Source organism: Rattus norvegicus, chromosome 4 (assembly GCF_021556685.1).
Source record: "Rattus norvegicus strain SHRSP/BbbUtx chromosome 4, alternate assembly SHRSP_T2T, whole genome shotgun sequence".
NCBI classification, from domain to species: Eukaryota; Metazoa; Chordata; class Mammalia; order Rodentia; family Muridae; genus Rattus; species Rattus norvegicus.
Genome location: NC_141537.1, coordinates 57,270,316 through 57,290,115, shown reverse-complemented (window position 1 = coordinate 57,290,115; position 19,800 = coordinate 57,270,316). Strand labels below are relative to the sequence as shown.

General features: G+C 40.1%; 1 protein-coding gene and 1 pseudogene across 7 annotated transcripts in view; one reads left to right on the top strand and one right to left on the bottom strand.

Moving 5' to 3' along the window:
- The window catches only part of Grm8 (glutamate metabotropic receptor 8), a 906,417-nt gene that overhangs the window by 261,247 nt on the left and 625,370 nt on the right, over positions 1–19,800 (top strand).
- On the bottom strand, positions 18,328–18,493 carry LOC120102759 (U2 spliceosomal RNA; annotated as a pseudogene).

Sequence of the window (19,800 nt, the reverse complement as noted above, 5' to 3'; positions counted from 1 at the left end):
TTACTCATAAATTTTCATTGCATTTTACAACAAAAATCTAATCGTATAATGTTCTTATTGCCTTAAAACATGATGAAATTTAGTCCAAAATTGTAGCCTCTCAGAGTTTTCTGTTATTGACTGATTTTCTTTTTTGAAAATTTTTTTGTGCCAATAATTGAGATTCTTTAAAAAAATACTGTGATAAGTAGTAGATTTTCTAATGATACCATAGCCATACATCTTTCACTCAGGAAACTCTAACTCTAACTCTGTAGTTATACAGCTGTATAGGCTTAGAAGGTCTTGGCTCACCAACTGAACATTGCAAACCACGGAACAGGCTAACCTTCTCTTGTATCATATACAGTTGCTTGGCTCCCCCACATAACTAGATTAACCATAACACACACTTAACTTTGCGGAAGTCAATCAGTTTTGTTATTCATTATTCAAGGTTGAAAATGCATGGAGAGAAAATAATTTAAAAGTTTAGACTTGAGCTTATATTTCTTTGTGGTTCCTGCCTTTATTCCTTCTAGTCCCTCATTCCCTCTATCTCTTCCCCTCCCTCCTACTTCTCTCCCTTTGCTTTCTGAAACAAGGCCCTGATATATATAGCCCAGGATTCCCCAGAAGTTGCGATTCCTGCGCCCCAGTCTATGAGTGCTAAGATTACAGATATGTATTACCACACCCAACTCAAACTTTTATTTCTTTAATATATTCTACTTCTGCAGCTTTTGACCATCATTCCTTCAAGAAGATATGTGAGTGAATACACACACACACACACACACACACACACACACACACACACACACACACACAGGTAGTATGGCAGCCAAGACTTCATTCCTGCTTCTCTTTATCTGTCTCGGTCTCTCTCTTTAAATAATGACTACTGCATTTGCAGTGCCTGCCAATGTGAGTGTAAGTGGCTTTCTCCGGTAGCAGCGTTTTGAAGAATATGGAGTTGTTATTCCTTTTAAGCATTAAGACCTGAAGTCGACTGAAGAAAGACTAGAAAGTGTTGGCAATTGTACATCACACAATCGCTTATCTCTGTCTCAGCAATGTGCTCTTCAGCACAGCACACATCCCCTTAGGAAGCTCGGTCGAATCTTCCTTTCTTCTACTTAGAAAGAGAGCTTTAATTTCCTTCCTGTGTCTATTCGGAGTGGTAATTGTACACTGAGATTCTTGTTTCCTGATTTATGATGATGATTAGGGCAACAGAGGGATAATACAAATTTGGCTACTCTCATATAAAATAAAATGAAACGTTGCCCGAATAATTACCAGGGTCGATAATGAGGATTCTCTCCCCTCTGCCACTTTCCTAGGAAGGAATCAACAAGGCAACGCATTTGTATCAACAGACAAATGAAGTGACATTTTTAAAACTGGCCGAGAAAATGTTCCCATTCATAGTTCCTTCAGGAAAAATATGAATTCTACATGTCCATAAATATTATAGCACTTTATCACCAGGGTCCTACTCGTAGATGTGTTTTTCTTACTATCTGTTGCCTGACAGCCTGCCCTAAAGGAAATGCAGTAGAGATGATGCATCAGACGGTGATGCTTAGTGAGGGGCTGCCCTATGGTCTTGGGAAGACGTCTGGTTTTATGTTGTTTCAAGATGAGAGAGCAAACATCCGTGACTGTAAGAATCACTGAAAGTTAAGAGCAGTCGGATTTATCAAAACATGACTCCATCCTTAACTCTTCTCGGTCCTGGTGGATCTTCCTCTATTCCATGTCTACAGGATGGAGAGCAATTTCTCAGGGTTCTACTCTGGGATAGCACTGTGATCATGTAGTGCCTTAGAATTTTGCTAATGGAACCATTCCTAAAACATTCACTGTAGGGTCCATGTCGCTCTTCAAAAACGGGGGAACTGCTTCTTATTTTTAAAACCATCTTCCCCTTAGATTCTGTTACGCCTTGTTTCAAAATTTAAGCAGAACCTTTCTTTAGGTTGCACTTAATTGGATTAGGATCTGCTCTCTGGAAACAGATTTTACTAGCTTTTACTTCTGTTTCTTTTAATAAAAATTCCTCAAGTGCAGTTCATTGTAAAGAAAGGGACAAATGAGAAAGGAGATACTGTTTGCAGAGAGCTTACTCTAGTGGTGTAGACACGACTTGATGCTCACTCTGTTTGTTTATAGAGGATCTGATTTAATACTCACAAAACGCAGGTATTCAGGCACCAGAGCTTAGACAGACTGAGTAGCTTATTTCTGGTTACCCAGTTAGTTTCTGATGGAGAACTCCAATCCCAAAGTTTGGCCGCTTCAAAGCTTTCTCAGTTAGGCTTACCTTATATGGAAACTCAGGTTATAGTGGACAGAGTTATAAAATTTCCAAGATAATGATTCTCTGTGCTTACGATGCTTGTCTAAGTTGGTCAGAGTCAATTTTATATACCCTGTAAAATGGCAATGACATTGCAGATCAATGTGTGTAATTAGTAAAAAGAAAATGGTAGAAATCTATTAATGCCTTAGTAACTAAAAAGGTACTGGTCTCCTGCCAAATTGACATACACATTTGGAGACAGAGACGCTTACACTCCTTGTGTGGTACTTATGATAAATAACACCATTTAAATGTCCAGTCAGCTACTGAAGCTCATATCTCAGCTCCCAGAAGATTACACTTATCACTTTCTAAGACGGCATGGACTGATGGAGAATAATGGAGAAAGCCCCTTTTCCAAGAAAATATTGAGATGTGACAGCTAGATGTTTCACCAATTTTTTTTGTAGTTTAAAAGCTAAAGAACCTTCAAGGGATACCACTCATATTTCTAAGACATCTTCACAAACTTAGCATTACATTTCATGTGTATCTTGAGTAGTCCATATTTGTGTGTTGGTGACAGTGTCAGTGATGTAAAAGAGACTCTGAGATAGTTTTCTGTCCACATCTCTGCCCTCTCAGAGCTGTTTGATCACAACAATAACAATCCCTCCTTCCATTTCATCATAGGCCTGTGTCAATGAGGGATTAGTTTTGTCTACAACTAACAGGTACAAGTCTACACTGACGACCCAGATGAAAGCCTGCTTTGTCTTGTAACAGAAAGCCCATATATAGGAAGCACAGGTAGAGTGCAGTAGGGATGCTATCCAGCTGCCTTCTATGCTCCAGTTGTGTCTTCCATAATTGGTGGTTCTTATTCTTATGGTCGCCTTGCATGACAAGATGACTGCCCTGCTTTCAGCCTTGCTGTGACTTTCAGATAGGTCAAAGAAAACAAGAGAACAAACCGAAAGGAGCTATGTTGCTCTCAGGGAAGCAAAGGTGTTGGAAAATCTTTATAGACTCCTGTCCGTGTCATATTAATAAGACTTGTCAAAAAGTGACTCTGAGCAGGCTGCCAAAATGACTTAGTTAGCGGAGTTCTTTGATGACCCACTCCTGTTAGATGAAAGGGGGGTAGGTGTTGGGTGAACAGCTAACTTTGTTCACTCTGGTCGTAAATGTAACACTGGACTGTTTAATCTCAGTGGTAAGCTAGCATGCGAGTGCTACAAGAGAAGGAGGCCTCTTCCAGGCTGTCAGAGACCTCTTTTTACCCCCTTATTTTGTTAAAAATAATTTCTTCTTTCAACTAGATCAGTTACCCCTCTCTTCGCTCCTTGGAGTCCACCCCTACCTCTGCTTTTCCCTATACCCTCTGTTTCCTCTTTAGAAAAGTGGAGGCTTCCAAGAGACAACAGCCAAACAGGACGAAAGAAGATAGGAAAAGACAAAGCAAAAGTCTCTCTATAGTTCTGCAGTATATGCTTTGCTTTTCCTTAATGTTGAGATGTCCCAGTTCTCCTTGACTTTCTTGACCCGTTTCTTTCTCTGCTTCTGGGTTATCGATGCAGTTGGACAAGCTGGTCTCAGGCTCATACCATTGATGCCTTACTTGCTGTAATGGGCCATTACTCCTCTGTTATTAGAAGCCAAAACAAGCCTGTTCTCTCTTAAGTTGCTTTTATCACAGCAAGAGGAGCGAAACCAGGCATTTGTTTGATGAGTTAATAGGGAGTGAGTATATTTTGTTGGTTTTTCTCTCGCGTTCCCTTTGATAAATTTCCTTTGTTGCCTTCCTTCTCACATTAAGCACTATTTAAATGCTGTCCTCCACATTAACCTACTCATTGGGCAGCTATTTCTCTGTCCTTACCTCTCCTTACGTAGTCTACATCTTCGTTTCAAGCAGATATTATATTTTGCTCCCAAGCTCCCTCCCTCAGATTTCAGCATCACAGGCCTAACTGCTTGCAGCTTTTTAACTGGATTGCCTTTCTGTCACCCCACATGCAACAAGTTCCAAATGACACTCATCAGATCCCCATCTCAATTTTCTAGTCATTGAAAATAATGACACCTTCCAGTTACTTACACTTTGAAACTTGGTGTTATTTGTGGCATCGTGTATTTATATCATTAGGTGCCGTTCCTTTAACTTCGCAAACAGCTCTAACTGTGCTCCCTTCTGACTGCTGTCATTTTGGTACACAGTGTGTGGGCTGCAGGTGCTGGTACATATTAGATGGCAAGATCAGGGGACATCGGTCAAGTACCCAAGGTTCTTCATCAAGCATGGGGCAGAGGCTGTGCAGGTTCACTACACTGGAAAATTCACTTTAACACTAAATTCTGTTGCTTATGACTTGTGAAACAATTAGTTCAGATAATTTGTGATTACTCTGTTGTGAAATTTATGAGTGTTCAGCGACTTAAAGTTAGCGATACATTTTTTAGGACAGTAATCATAATGTTGATAATCGCACTATTGATGAGTAGATCATAATAATCTATTAACAACTACAGAAGTACACTCATGGTAATGGTGGGCTTTGTAAAGACAGAATAGATGTTCCCACCCGGTCAATACTGTAATACAGAAATTAGCATAAGTTTATTGAAACTAATAAGTATGAAATTTAGAAAGGTTGGCACAATAGCTTCTTGGGTGATTTTATTAGTAAAGATGTACATTTTTTTCCTTGCAGAAAAATAGTGAATTATAAATGTTTTGGTTTAGAACATGACTATGAAAATATCCTTGATGCCAGATTGACCAGCAAAAAGTAAAAAATTTTAATGGACTTCTTGTTTAGCAATTGTAGTTTAAAAAGAAAATAGACTTGTAAGTTATTGAGGGAGGTGGGTCAGAGCTCATGTTTTGAAAAAACTCTGCACAAGCAAAGCCACATTTTAATATGAAGCCTTTCTATGCACTGAATAGCTAGCTTTAGGTGTATGCCCATATACAATTAGGGTCATTTTTCACACTTTTCTTTCATCTTATAGAGATGGCATGGTTCTTCAGTATCCTGTTTAGATTGAGAAATCGATGGTTTATAACAGTTCATTTTTAGTTTGCTATGTTTGCCATAGTAAAATTCATCACTGTCACCGTCATGTTCTGTGAGATGTGTTTTTTAATAAATAAAAATATAGGCTATATAGACAAGAAATAGCTGGTATTAAAAACATGGTCATATCACTCTTAATTTTTCTGATTTTGTACTTTTCTCTTGCTTTGTCATTTAAGCATCTCTCTGGGATGATCTATCTATCTATCTATCTATCTATCTATCTATCTATCTATCTATCTACCTATCTATATCAGGTAAGTGTTTAATAAGGAGTCCATGAAATATTTGTTTTCTTTTTTAAATATTTATTTTATTTATATGAGTACACTGTAGCTGTCTTCAGACACACCAGAAGACAGCATCAGACCCCATTAGAGATGGTCGTGAGCCACCATGTGGTTGCTGGGAATTGAACTCAGGACCTCTGGAAGAGCAGTCAGTGCTCTTAACCACTGAGCCATCTCTCCCATCTTTCCAACTAAATATATATCTATATATTTAAAGATTTCTTTATTTTATTTATATGAGACTGAATGAAAGGCCATCCAGAGACTGTCCCACCTGGGGATCAGACAGGAGCCTGATATAACTGTCTCCTGAGAGGCTCTACCAAAGCATGACAAATACAGAGGGAGACACTCGCAGCCAACCATTGGACTGAGAACAGGGTCCCCATTGGAGGAGTTAGAGAAAGAATTGAAGGACCTGAAGGGGGTGGCAACCCCATAAGAAGAACAATACCAACCAACCAGAGCTCCCAGGGACTAAACCACCATCCAAAGAGTACACATGGACTGACCCATGGCTCCAGCTGCATGTGTAGCAGAGGATGGCCTTGTTGGGCACCAATGGGAGGGGAAGCCCTTGGTTCTACCAAGGCTGGACCACTTCTCCCCCAAGTTTAGGGGAATTTCAGGGCAGGGAGGCAGGAAGGGGTGGGTGGATGGGTGAGGGAACACTCTCGTAGAAGAAGGGGGAGGAGAGAAAGGATAGGGGGTTTATGGACAGGAAACAGGGAAAGGGGATACATTTGAAATGTAAATTTAAAAAATCCAACAAAAAAAGAAAGATTTGTTTTCTTTTAAATTTGCATTGCTCTTTTTCATATGGTCATTGTTGGAATATAGGAATTAGGGTTATATGCTTAGGTTTCTGCCACATTGTGATGCCATGGGATTATTGATGCCTTGGAAAAGAATAGAAGAGACTCAAGAGCTTTCCCTTTCTTTAATTTATTATCTTTACAGTTTTTCTCTCCTGAACATATTTATATTTTCAAATAATGTTAAAATAAATATTGTTTGAGTTTTCATCTATTATAAAAAAATGCAGTTACTGTCAATGAAGAGCAAGTGGGAGGAAACTAGGGCAATTAAGATATCTGTGCTTAGTCATATGGTGAATCAGTGAGTAAAAGGCAGAATAGAGACACTAAAGAAAACATTGTTTCATCCTTTCTTTCAATTGAACCATCATGTATGTCTCAGAACAGATAGGTGTAGCTCAGGAGAGGCAATTCAACTAAAATCATTTCCATTGGTTGTTTTTATTCAGCATTTAAACTGCTAACACTTTTTCTTTCAGCTGGTTGGGTTGACATTTATTTGTATACCCAAGCAGTATTCTTTACCTTGATATATGTCATTCTAGTGAGAAGGAAATCATCTCTGCCAAAAAATATAAATATAATAGTAGCTGATATGCAGCTTGCACTCTGTTTATGGAAACTTTCTGTTCTACTTTGATTTCTACAGAAGTTAAAATATTCCACCATGGGCTAGGAAGATAGCTTAGTTGGTAAAGTGTTAGCTGCCTAAACCTATGAATCTGGGCTCACTCACCCAAACCCACATAAAAATGGCAGGTGTAGTGGTACATGATCTTAGCATAGTGAAGGCAGAAACAGACATTCCCTAGGGTTGGCCTACCAGCTAGTCTAACTGAATCTGGAAGATCAAGGCTAATGACAGACCCTATCTTTTAAAAGAAACAGAATATCTGGGAGTTTTCTGTGAGACAGTGTCTCCTAGAAATGCAGAAGCTTCACATATACATTATCACCAACATGACTGCCTAAACATAAGCTGGCCAAGGTCAACAAAATACACATATCAAAGTGGATGGAATATAGTTCATGAGGCCTCAATATTACACAAATAACTACAGAACTAAGAATTCTGGGAATGAGATAAATAGTCTTCCCCAGATAAGAGCACATAGATTACCTAATACAAAATGGTCAGCCCTGAAAACATATATATATATATATATATATATATATATATATATATATATATATATAACATTGTACAGACTGAGCAGCTTATATTTAGAAACACACACACAAATATGTGCACACACATGCGTTCGTGCACGCACACACACACACACAAATATAACAGCAATTGATAAAAAAACAGTGGCATGGATTTGAAAGAGAACAAAGAGAGGTGTGTGGGACTGTTTGGAGAAGAAAAGAAAAGGGAGAAATTATGTAATTATACTATAGTCTCAGAAAAGAAAAAGAAATAAAAAAGACCCATTTGGTCTCCTGATAATCATTGTGTATGTGTGTGTGTCCTCTTCTCCTATGTTAGACATAAGTGAAATATACACTTTTCTGACTTATAGCTGATATTCATTAATGAGTCCAGAAAAAAGGTAAAACTCTATATGATATCTATATGCACAACTGCATGTCTTCTATGTGTTCTAGCACACACATAAACATGAACAAACATGCAGTATACATGCACACATGTACACATGTACAAAGGCACAGATACAATTCAAGAACAAGAATGGCTCACATCTAACTTCATGTTTTAATGTAATAGAACAGTGGGAAGAATCATAAGCAGTGAAAATTTATATCAAGCATGCTGTTTAGCGGCCAGTGTCTTACGGTTTAAGTTCAATGGATAAATAGAGAAAAACTTAAAACTACAGAGAATTACCTGAAGAGTGTCCATCTGATACTCGTTCTATCTACCTCCACCTTAATTCCATAAAGATTCTAGTTCCATCCACTGCATCCTAGTCATCTGGGCTCATGATAATCGTGTAGTGACTACTAATACCAGGCATTGGAAGGCCAGAGAATCATTCTTCTCATTTGGTGTATGACTTCCCCTCTCCCTCTCTTCCTCTCTCTCCCTCCCTCCCCCCCCTCTGTGTGTGTCTCTGTGTGTGTGGGGGTGTATCCATCTTCCCATGTTAGATGTGAATGGAATACTCACTTTTCTGGCTTCTAGTTGACTGGCTTTCATTCATGAGTCTAGACAAAAGGTGATACTAATGCTCAAAGTGGCAGAAAAAAATGGAACTTAAGTGATTAAGAATGGCCCCATTTAAAGACAGTGAAAAGACATATTTAATGGCCTGTAATTAATTTACCAGTTATTTTAAAATTTAAACTCAAATTTTGAATGAGATACTTTAAAAGTGGAGAATTAGTCCCCCCCCCCAGGGATAAGCCATTTGATTAGAATATCCAATCCAAAGAGCTTATCACTAGACATATCTATGAGCAGTGCCAAGTGCATACTGTGGGTAGGTTGTAGATATACACATTTGTGTATGCAACAATAATAATTAAAAAGGAAAAGTCTTAATTGAGAGGAAACCAGGAGGCACATGGTAATAGTTGGGAGAGAAGGAGCAGTTGAAATGATTAGATTCAGAACTCATATGTGAAATGGTTAAAAACTTTAAAAGTGAAAAGTAATAGCATCTCTCTGTGATTCTCTGTGCCAGGGGCTTTCCATGGAGATCTCTGGTCTGGCTTAGGTGTGCAGGTTCAGGCAAAGGGGAGAGAACTCGGGCAGGGAGAGGGGCTCACCATGGGCTAGACTGAGCCAACAGGAGACTGACTAGCCAGCGAGGGGTGCAGGGGAGTTTTTGGTTCAATTTTGGTAGAGCTGACCTCTTCCCCAAGTGGCTGTGTTATAGCTCTTAGGACAGACGTTCTCAGATGATGGAATACTTCCTGCACACCTTTAATCCTTCTGAATGGGACTCGTAAATATAGTTGTTTGGATGGGTCAGGGTCTGACAGCAGGTACATCCTATTGGTTTGGCCTGAGAGCTTGGGAAAGACCTCATCTACATATTTGGGGGCATGGTCCTGCTTCTACACCTGATCTGTCTTGAGCCTACATGACCTACGGTCACAGCCTTACCTGTGGAGAAGTGGCTTGGGGCATTGCCCTACATGACTGATCTGTCTCAAACCTCTCTACAGGGGGTCGCGGAGGGCTGTAGCAACATGAGAAGGGTCTAATCTCCTAGGAGATTGGGAATGCTCCTGCCATCCCTTTTAGGGTCCCTGGGGATTTGACCTATCTCGACCAGGAATCAGAGTACACAGCCAGCCCGCTGCCCTACATCTCTCAACTATTGAAGTCTTACTGTTCTGATCGCTGTTCTAGATAATTAATATTTCTTAGCTTGTTTAACTTGGAAAATCATACTATAAGAGTTTCAGTTATTTGTATATGGTACCACTTGCAAGGAGAGTGTTTTAAAGGCGCTACCTCACATATTGAATCTGAAGAAGGCTCTCTGATGGTCACGTAAGTGTTGACCCCGAGTATCTGTACAGCACCACATTCAGGAAAGTTCTGCAGATGGTTGGAGTTTTGAGTACTGACTACATTAAATTCTTGGCCATGATTGTGTAACAATGGGATGAAGGAGAGTGGCTGTGGTGTTAGGAACTCATAAGGGTCTGTGAATCAATTCACTCTGCTGTCTCTGAGGTCACTGGGCTGTCTGCTGTTCTTTCTTCCCAGTATCCCCAGGTACCCCACCTTTCCATCTTTGACTTTGTCATCATCGATCGTCATGCTGTGGGAACCCAGATGTCACCCTGTCTGATCAGCCTCACACATTCTAAGAGAAATGGTCCTTTACATGTTTACGGAGGCCTGTACCTCACTAAGAGCCTTCTATACAGCGGTGGAGCCTTCCACCCACACTATGAGATGGGCAGAGGGCTCTTAATGGGAAACCAATTGATTTTAAGTTTTATGTGTATGGTATTCCTTCTATCATTACTGTCCCTTGTATTTCCTGGCTTCTCAAAATAAAAGCAAAAATAAAGGCAAAAAATTGAACTTTTTAAATTAAAATAATAAAAAGGGAGGAAATATATCTAGTTCCTTCTAATGGTGTGGCATGACAAGTGTCTACAGGAATGGAATGGCAAATTGGTATCTTTTAGAAATTCAATATTGCTTGTGAAAAAATTATACTGTGAAAAATCAGCTAAGAGAATATACAGTCTAGAGAAGCCTACATCCCTACCTCCCAGGACATTTTTGGTAGTCACATGCCATAAGACTGTCCAGAAACAACAGTCTTTCTTCTCTGTGGATTATCTTAAGGCCATAGAAAGAAAGTAAAATGATGGTACATGGTCATCTCCATGTCTTTTGTTGCTCTGAGCCTCTGAGTAAAGGATGTTGGTTTATGTTCATTGTAATAAACCAGAATCCTGAGAATTGATCAGAGAACAGTGAATTTGGAGGCCCAGCATGGGTACCAGCAGAAGTGTCTTCCTTTCCTGCTCTGGTTTTGTGTTTTCTAACCATCCTTGGCTAATTACTTCCTGTTAGCAATGTTCTCATAAAACTGTAATAGGCTACTTTGGGATGACCTATGTTGAAAGTGGCACACACCATACACCAAAAAGACATTTGTTATTTGCTAAACATTGAGTCTATGGTTGAGAGGTCCAGTATCGGCTCATGTCTTGGTGGTAACCTCCCTCATACCCAGATGTTTCTTCTCCTTTTTTGCCACAGCAGTGTCTGAGCACTCTTTTTCCTTCTCCTCATCGATAGATCTAAGTAACAGAAAACTTATACAGCATGCAGGCCGTGAAGAATGCCCATAATTAAAACAGAAAGATTAGAAAGGTCTGGTTTTATAAACCTGTTCTCAAGGTAACTACATTATCTTTTCCTTAACAAGAGTAGATGTAAGAGAAGGGAATGACACATCTTAGGTTATTAAAGATATCTTTATGGTAAAAACATTTTTTATTCTCTTCCAATTATTAGGAAACTCTGGTGATTCTATGAGATGAGAAATTAATTAAGGAAAGTAGCAACTAAAGACTATCATACAAGCTGTGGAATGAACTTATCGAAAAAAAATTACAAGAAGAATAAGCAAGCATTTCATTATAACATCCGTGGCACTAAAATACTATTTAAATGGAATTTAAGGCCCAAATGACTACAATTATGGAGTATTGAAAATTTTTCACATTAAGAAAAAAATTATTATTTTTACTTGTAGGGGAGACAAAATGAGATGAAATGGCCGTAGGAGGCAAGTTATCTGTAATCGTAGGACTTTGTGAGGCCTGTGTGGTGCTCTCTCCAATACTTACAAAGTGACTTCACCTTCTGTGCTTTCAACCACTGCCATACTATCTGGAGCACCATGTCTGGTGTCTGCTGAACAAGAACGGTAGAAGAGACATAAAGAGAGCTGTGGTTCAGTGGAGAGTGGCAAAGGCGGGGTCAGTCCCAGGGAATGGTTATAAGACTGGCATCTGAGGGCCTTGTGTTCAGATCCAACTCTTCCTTTGTCTACTTTTCAGGCACTGGATCTGGTGCAGTGGCTCTGAAGGTCAGTGAGCTACAGGCTGAGAGATATCCTACATGCTTCAGGGAGCCAGTTTTCTGCTTCAGTCTTTTTGACGCCTAATATTGTGTTTCCTTCCATGCAGTTGAGCGTAATTGTGGATGTATAAATGGCTGATAGTTGTATTGAGGGGTTCAATTATCTGCTTTCGAATCCTTCTTAAGGAAGAAGGAGGCAGTTAGTGCCTATGCTTACTCCAGTGACAGGGAAGCTGTTATAGTCGTATAAAGTTTACCATCAGCATAGAATGTTTAGGAAACCATTTTCTGCCTAAGGGATACAGACAGTACTGCCCCAAAGCTTGGATGTGGAGGTAGTCTTACAATTTTACTTCAGAATTTTTATATTTCAAAATAGCCCTGTATAAATCCATCTGGTGTAAAACGTGCTAAAAATCCATCTTCAGTAATTGAAGAACTAAAATTTCCTTCAAGTAGGAAATACTGATGTTCATTTTGCATTTAAGAAGTTACCAAACTGTTCTTGGAATACAGACACTTTTGTCTTTTCTTGCGGAAGTCCTCAGATACATAGAAAAGAGGATGATCATTATACATGCAAGACATTTAATTAATGTGGTATTAAAGCATCAGAATTCTACGACTAAGCAAGATGGGCAAATCCTGTAAAAACTTCCACTACTGTTACTGTGAAAGCTAGCAATCTTTTCCTTTAAACAAACTTAATCTGTTCTTAAACTCCAAATTGTACTCTGCTGTGTGCCGTAGCAAATGCAGTAGCCTCATGCAAACACTATAACTTTATTTCCCCAGATTGGCCATCTTTATCCTTCTGGGATAGCATCACATATCTTCACAAAGAATATGACAAGGTGTGAAGCTGCAGAGTTTCATAAACTGCGCTGTGTATCTAAGGTTGTCCTGTTTTGTATCCCACAAATCTGTTGTTGAGTTTCATAGACTCTTACACGCATAGGAAATGTCATGTACGTATCAGCCTTGACTGACTAATACACTGACTTCTCTTAAAAGGAATATGCAAGAAAATGAAATAATACCCAGAATGGTAAGTAAAATTTAGGGACAATAATAAGTAATAATTAACTAGATGGTAATCTCAGAGTTAAGGCTCCATTTGAAAATATTACCTTCTTTCTATGCTTCCTCTTAGTCCTCCTCCCTTAATTAAATTCTACATGGCAAGTATCTTCAAATATCATGGCTACTCAAAACATAGCTTTGGAATTAATAAGTAAAGCACAAATCTTTTTATTTTACTTATAATTAGGCTCAATATGGTGGCTGAACCAAATGACTGATTGGTAAGTAACCATAAAAGAGTTTTATGAACTATGACTTTTCTTCTAGGGAGTTGAATTATATAACTTTTTACCTTCAGTTATCCTGAACAAGAAACTACCCTGATGTTGAATAGACAATTTAATGGATCTACTTTCATAAGCAAAAAGGAAATATATCTAATTAACATAGTAGTCTGAGGCTGGAGAGATGGCACAATTGATACAGAACTTACAATGCAAGCATTAGGATTTGGGTTCAGATCCTATCTTTCCTATAAAATGCCAGACATGATCCTTCATTTTGTTTATCCCCCCCCTTCCCTCCACTTCCCTCCGTCCCTTCCTCTGTCCCTCCCTCCCTCTCCTCCCTCCTTCCTTCCCTCTCTCCCTCCTTCCCTTCCTTGCTCTGCACTCATTCCTGCTTGAACTTTCCACTTCTAAAATGCCCATTTCTGATTTTGTATCTCTTATATTATACTATTGACTACCCCAGGGGCACCCCCACCCAATCGAGCTTTTGTATTTTGCTTTTGCTCACTTGTACACGTGCTCCAAGTTGAACACAGAAGTAATTGATTTGACATCGGGATCAGCATGTGAGAGAGAATACACAGCATTTGTCTTTCCAAGCCTGGGTTACTTCAGTTTAGTTTTGCATAGTTTTATTCATTTATTTTCAGATTTCATAATCTTACTTTTCTTTATAGATGAGTATTTTTACTTTAAATCATTACTAAATATTCATTAAAAAAAAGAGGGTTGGAAGGAGCTATCTTGTATGGCTGGATAATTCTTTATTGAAACCTACTAAGCAAACATCCCAGTGCAAGATGTAGGCTATCTCCTTATGAATCGCTGGTCAGAAAGTCTCCAAAGGCCTGAGAAAGAGTGTATGTGCCTGCTATTCTTTTCGTTTCCCTACCAGAGCTGGAGAATTAGGATCATACCTGAAGACGATACATGCCTTGGTTGGACAGTATAGAAAGGTCAAGCGAAGACTGAGCTGGAAGTTTCCTCCCTGCTGGCTGGCCGACAGTCATAGCACCAGAAGGTACTATGGGAGTTTCTGGGAGGCAGCAGGCACCAGCCCTCTTACCCAGGCGAGAAGCCCGTGGCATGGCTGTGGGGTGACTAGCTTCTCTGTGACTGTATTTGAGGACTGCTCTGTAAGAGGGAATTTTTACCGAGTACTGTCAATCTGCTCAAACCCTATGGATGAGGAAATCTTAGGCTTTACAGGCAGACTGATGACGGTTGGTGAGCTGAATTGTCTTAGCACCCAGCTGCCTTCTAAGTAATCATGTTTATACAGAGGGAAACATGTCATCCACAGCTCTTTGTTCAGAAAGCCTCTCTTCAGAATGAACCATGGTGAATACAGAGACGCATGGCTGCTCGGGTGCTGACAATGAGTCAGAGGTGAATGATCCATCCTGAATAGAACATTTATACCAAACACCTAAGGCTCACAGAACATCACAGAAGGATGAAAAGAATATAAGATCCGGTAGGGAGGGAGAAAGGCCGTGAAATACTGTCTTCTGGGAATAGCATACCTGAAGCAGCCATGACCTTACCCCAGATGGCTGCAATGGGTATGCATGAGCCTGGGCTTATCAACATTCAGCAACCGAGCTCCTGGGACCACACCCTTCCTGATGAACTGCTGGCTACTTAAAGATTCTGAGGATGGTAAGACAGTGTCTTCATTTGGCCCCCATGGAGAAGCCCACCAGGCTCCAGAAGATAGTTTCAAAGTCATGGTCAGACAGATGATTCTAGTGAAACCCAGTGGCTTTCAAACAATTTAAATGAATAATCAGGAAACAACAATGACAAAGTCATGAATGTGGGCAGAGACTTGTAGGCAGGAGAGGTGAAAGGGGGCAGGAGTGAGTTGGAGGTAAAGTAGAGTCTCACACAGGCCTGAAATCATTAAAGGACAAACCCCACAGAGGTTTCTTAAATGAATAATAACTACTGATACATGCATCATCTTTGGATGGATCTGGAAGACTTTACATTGGCTGGGAATCGTCCATTTCTAATATTTATATGGTTTGTGACTTGCTTTGGCTTATTCATGTTACTTTATAGAAGACTATAGGGATGGCATGGGAGACTATGACTAAAGCCAGACAGTGAAAGATAAGTTCTGGAGGTGGGGGCAGAAAGCTACCCCAATTTTGAAATTGTAATAAAAGAGTTGCCTTTTTATATCTTACATGTAAATGTGTAGAAGTAGAGTTGGACTTGGAAGTGGTGTGTTGTGGAGGCAGGCACAGGAGATTCTGTAACTGACTGGGAAGCTGGCGCAGTCACACTGGTGAGCCCCAGCCTTAGGGAGAGACCCTGTCTCAACAAGACATAAGGTTAAGAGCGATTGAGGAAGATACTTGATGTCTACTTCTGGACCCCACATGTATGCACATGGACACAAAAACACATATGTACATGCACAAATGTATATACCAAGACACACAGTAAAACACACATGTGGAAATACAATGGTAGGAAAATAAACACTGGGCTGGAGTGGTGGCTCATCGGTTAAGAGCACTGACTGCTCTTCCTGAGGTCTGAGTCAATTCCCAGCACCAACATGGTGGCTCACAACCATTTGTAATGAGATCTGATACCCTCTTCTGGTGTGTCTGAAGACAGCTACAGTGTACTTAGATACATACAGAAACAAACTAACAAACAAAAACCCAGAGAATAAACACTGGAAAATAGATTTAAAAAACTAGTTATCTAAGTTTTCCTCTTACACAGTTTTAAAATATTTTTCATAGAATGGTTTTGTGTTTAGTTCCCTTATTGGTTCCCTTTCTGCTGCTGTAATAAAAGGCCATGAGCAGAAGCAACTTAGAGAGGAAGAGTTCGTTTGGGCTTACAGTTGGAGAGATAGAAATCCGTCATGAAGGGGAGGCAGGACAAGTGATAGGCACAGCAGCAGGAACAGCAGGCTGAGAGCTCACATCTTGAACCAGTAGAACAAAGCAGAGAGAGAGAGAGAGAGAGAGAGAGAGAGAGAGAGAGAGAAGAGGAGAGGAGAGAAAGGGACAGGGAGATTGATAAGAAAATGCAAGGGAGGGAGAAAGGAGGGATGGAGGGACAGAGAGAAAGAGAAAGGGAGGGGGAGAGAGCAGGAAGAGAGAGGAGTAGAGAGGTTGGGGAAGAGAATGTGCTTTAATGAGCAACGTGAATGGTGCAAGACTTTGGAAACCTCAAAACCCTCCTCCAGTGACACACTCACTCTTCCAGCAAGACAGAACTGTTAAACTAACTCTCTCTCTCTCTCTCTCTCTCTCTCTCTCTCTCTCTCTCTCTCTCTCTCTCTCTCTCTCTCTCTCCAAACAGTACCATCAACTGGTGGGGAGGGGAACTGCTCAGACACCTGAGACTGGGGGTGGGGTGGGGCGGGGGGATTTGCCACCCAAACCACCTGTTACTTCCTCATGTCTCACCACTTTTACCACTTCAATGATTTTTTGATATCCTGTCTCACCGTCTGTATAGCTAATTACTCCATATTATTTTTAAATATATTTACTTTGCAATATATATCTACTTCCCCACACACTTTCTGTCGGTGTTGTGATGGGGAAGCCAGAAGCATCCTGTGATGCAAACACCACAGGGCTACAGGAATAAAAATCGTGTGATGGACACGATGTGATTACAGTTTGTCTACGCTCTGCTGTCTGGAGGAAGACAGAGCCAGAGCCGAGCGTGTTCTGGAGGAGTTTGGCTTACATTAGAGAAGTCTGAAGATATACAGATGCTAAATTGAGCTGTGGACTGAGGATTTTACAGTAGTTGAAAAAAAAATCACAGAATGACAGCCTGACTCTACACTAAGTATCGATTCCAAAAAAGGAAGAAATAGCTTTTTTCCCTCCTCACCGGTCCTTCAGGAACTTCTTTCTACTTAAGCGGTCATTGAAGTGATGATGGTGGGGTTTCTATGAAATACCATATACTAAGCTAGACTTAGCTTTCGACGCCATGAATGCCTCATTGAGAACGTAATGTCAGTAGAGTCCATGAAGTTACAATGTTTGCGTGAGTAAAGCTGGTTTATCTTGTAGTGCCTTGTGGGATTAGCTAAGCAGAAAGTAGGTTTAAATGCTAGACTCTCCAAATTAATACAAAGAGCTTTTATGTATCAAGTTTTAAGTATTTTTAACTTTTTTGAGATTTCTTTGGACAGGTAATCCTAACATTGTAAAGAACCATTTTTTTTTAAATATCTGAAACATAACCAGTTTGATCCTCTAGTTTGAAGGAACTGATTTATTAATGATTGAACAATAGTCTGTCAATATGGTGACACCCCCAACTGTCAGTCACTTTAATCAAAGTCACACTGCTTATGTGTAGAGACAGGAAAGAACCCTGTGCATTTTACAACAACAGTCTCCCTGTCATCTCGTGAAAAGCTCCAAAACTCAGCATGTCGAGTTTAAACAGGCAAGCAAAGCCAATGAGAGATATGGTTTGGAAGCTTCAGATAAAAAGGTGGCCCATGCTAGATAATGCCTGTAATGAGAATTTCATACATGATTTGTTCTATTGGTAGAAACAGAAAATGCATTCGCAAGGCTGAAAGCTGAAGAGTTGACATCCTCAGTGAGACACACCCTTACACTGTCCAGGAGGCAAACCCACAGATATGTGGAAAATACCAGTCTGGTCAGTAACGGTCGGTACAGTGCATGTATGAAAGCGTAAGGATCTGAGTTCAGGTCCCGGGCACACATGTAAAAAACTGGGTCTGGTGACATACACTTATATGCCCAATCCATGGGAGACAGGGACATTCCTGGGGCTTGCTGGCTTACTAAAGACATGGGGCTACTCAGGAAGCTGCCTCAAAAGTAAGGTAGATTTAGGGGAGGTCACATGGGCAGGAGTAGGTGGCTAACTCAGAAAGATTCTACATTTGTGATTTAAATTGAAATAAAAGTAAGTTAAGGCCAACTGAAGATCCCTTACATCCACGTCTGACCTTCACATGCACATACTTCACTGCACACATGTGCACACACATGTGCTCACGTGCATGCGAGCATGCGTGAGGGCACACACTCACACACGCGCGCACACACACACACACACACACACACACACACACGCTTAAGAAAAAATTGTGATGTACTTTTTACACACTTGATCTTAGCCAAAAGGCCGAGAAGCGATGTGATGTACTTTTTGAATGTTGTTTTTATTCCTCTAATTGCCTTAAAATAATAAAAAAAGTACCCTAAATTAAATAACACAGCAGTGCTATTAGAAGGAAAAATGAATTTCAAGGAAACATTTAACTTCTAATAGTTTATCTGAGCAAACACTGACAGATTAAAGCCCAACCTAAAATTGTAAGTAGTTTTAAATAATTTAGAGACCCGCACATCCTCTTGACAAACGCACTGCAAACAATTTAGAACCCAGGTGCAAAGGCATGAATAATAATTTCAATAGCGTTGAAGGGGGATAGGAGATCTTGGGCAGAGCTGGAAAAAACAAGGGAAAGATTGCTTCTGACGTGTTGGGGAGAAGGACTTTCCTGGGGCATCCTGCATAGGATCTAGCACTCTGACTCCTGTCACCTCTTGGTAGGAGCTTTTGGTTCTAGTAAAGTTTTTAAGTTTCTGTTCTTTTCAGTCTGTCTATGGCCTGCATATCTCAGTTCCAGTAAATCTGTAACTTTGTGGCCATATTCCTCACAATTTCCATTTTCCCTTTCTTAGTGCACCAGCTGTTTTAGTGTTCTTGTCTTAGATCTGTAAGTGCTCCTTTCTGTCAGGGGCCATCACCTGCAGATTTCATATTTTAAGTCCCTGCCTCATCTCTCCAGCCTGCCACCACCTCCTTGGCCCCCTTAATTTCCAATTGTCACTTTACTTTTCTATCTGAAGGCTCTTCTTTCCAGGATGCATTAATTCTATGTCCAGTAGCAGACATGGTGGTACCCCTAGCAGCTCTCGTGTAATTGCCCTGGAACATATGATGTGTGTTTATCTGAATGGATGTGCCTTAAATATAGATGATGATTGAATTTTGGCTCATTTTCCTTCCTGAGAATTTCTGAGAGAATCTCCTTGGTTGAATCAGATGAAGATCAGAGCCATATGAGGTTTATGGTTAAAGGTCTTCCTCTCTGTCATGCTAGTATTGAAAAGAGTGCTCAAACCTAGCTAGGTGTGTGGGGCTACATGAGAAATTTCAGTGAAAACCAGTTATGCTTTGAATGGTGCAATCAAATACGTGCTTTAAACCCGGAACAGAAAGATACTGATGAGAATGACCATGGGACCACACCTCTGAGCTTGCTTTCTTTGTTCATGTGCCTTCCCTTGGTTCATTCTTGTTACCTTTCAGATCAGAGCCAAAGCTATAATTTGTCCTGACAAGCAATGTGGCTGATCTCTAAGAACTGCTTGTCTGTTATGATTTTGGGAAAAACTAATTCCTTTAGAAATAAATAAATGTTTCACGAGCGTAGA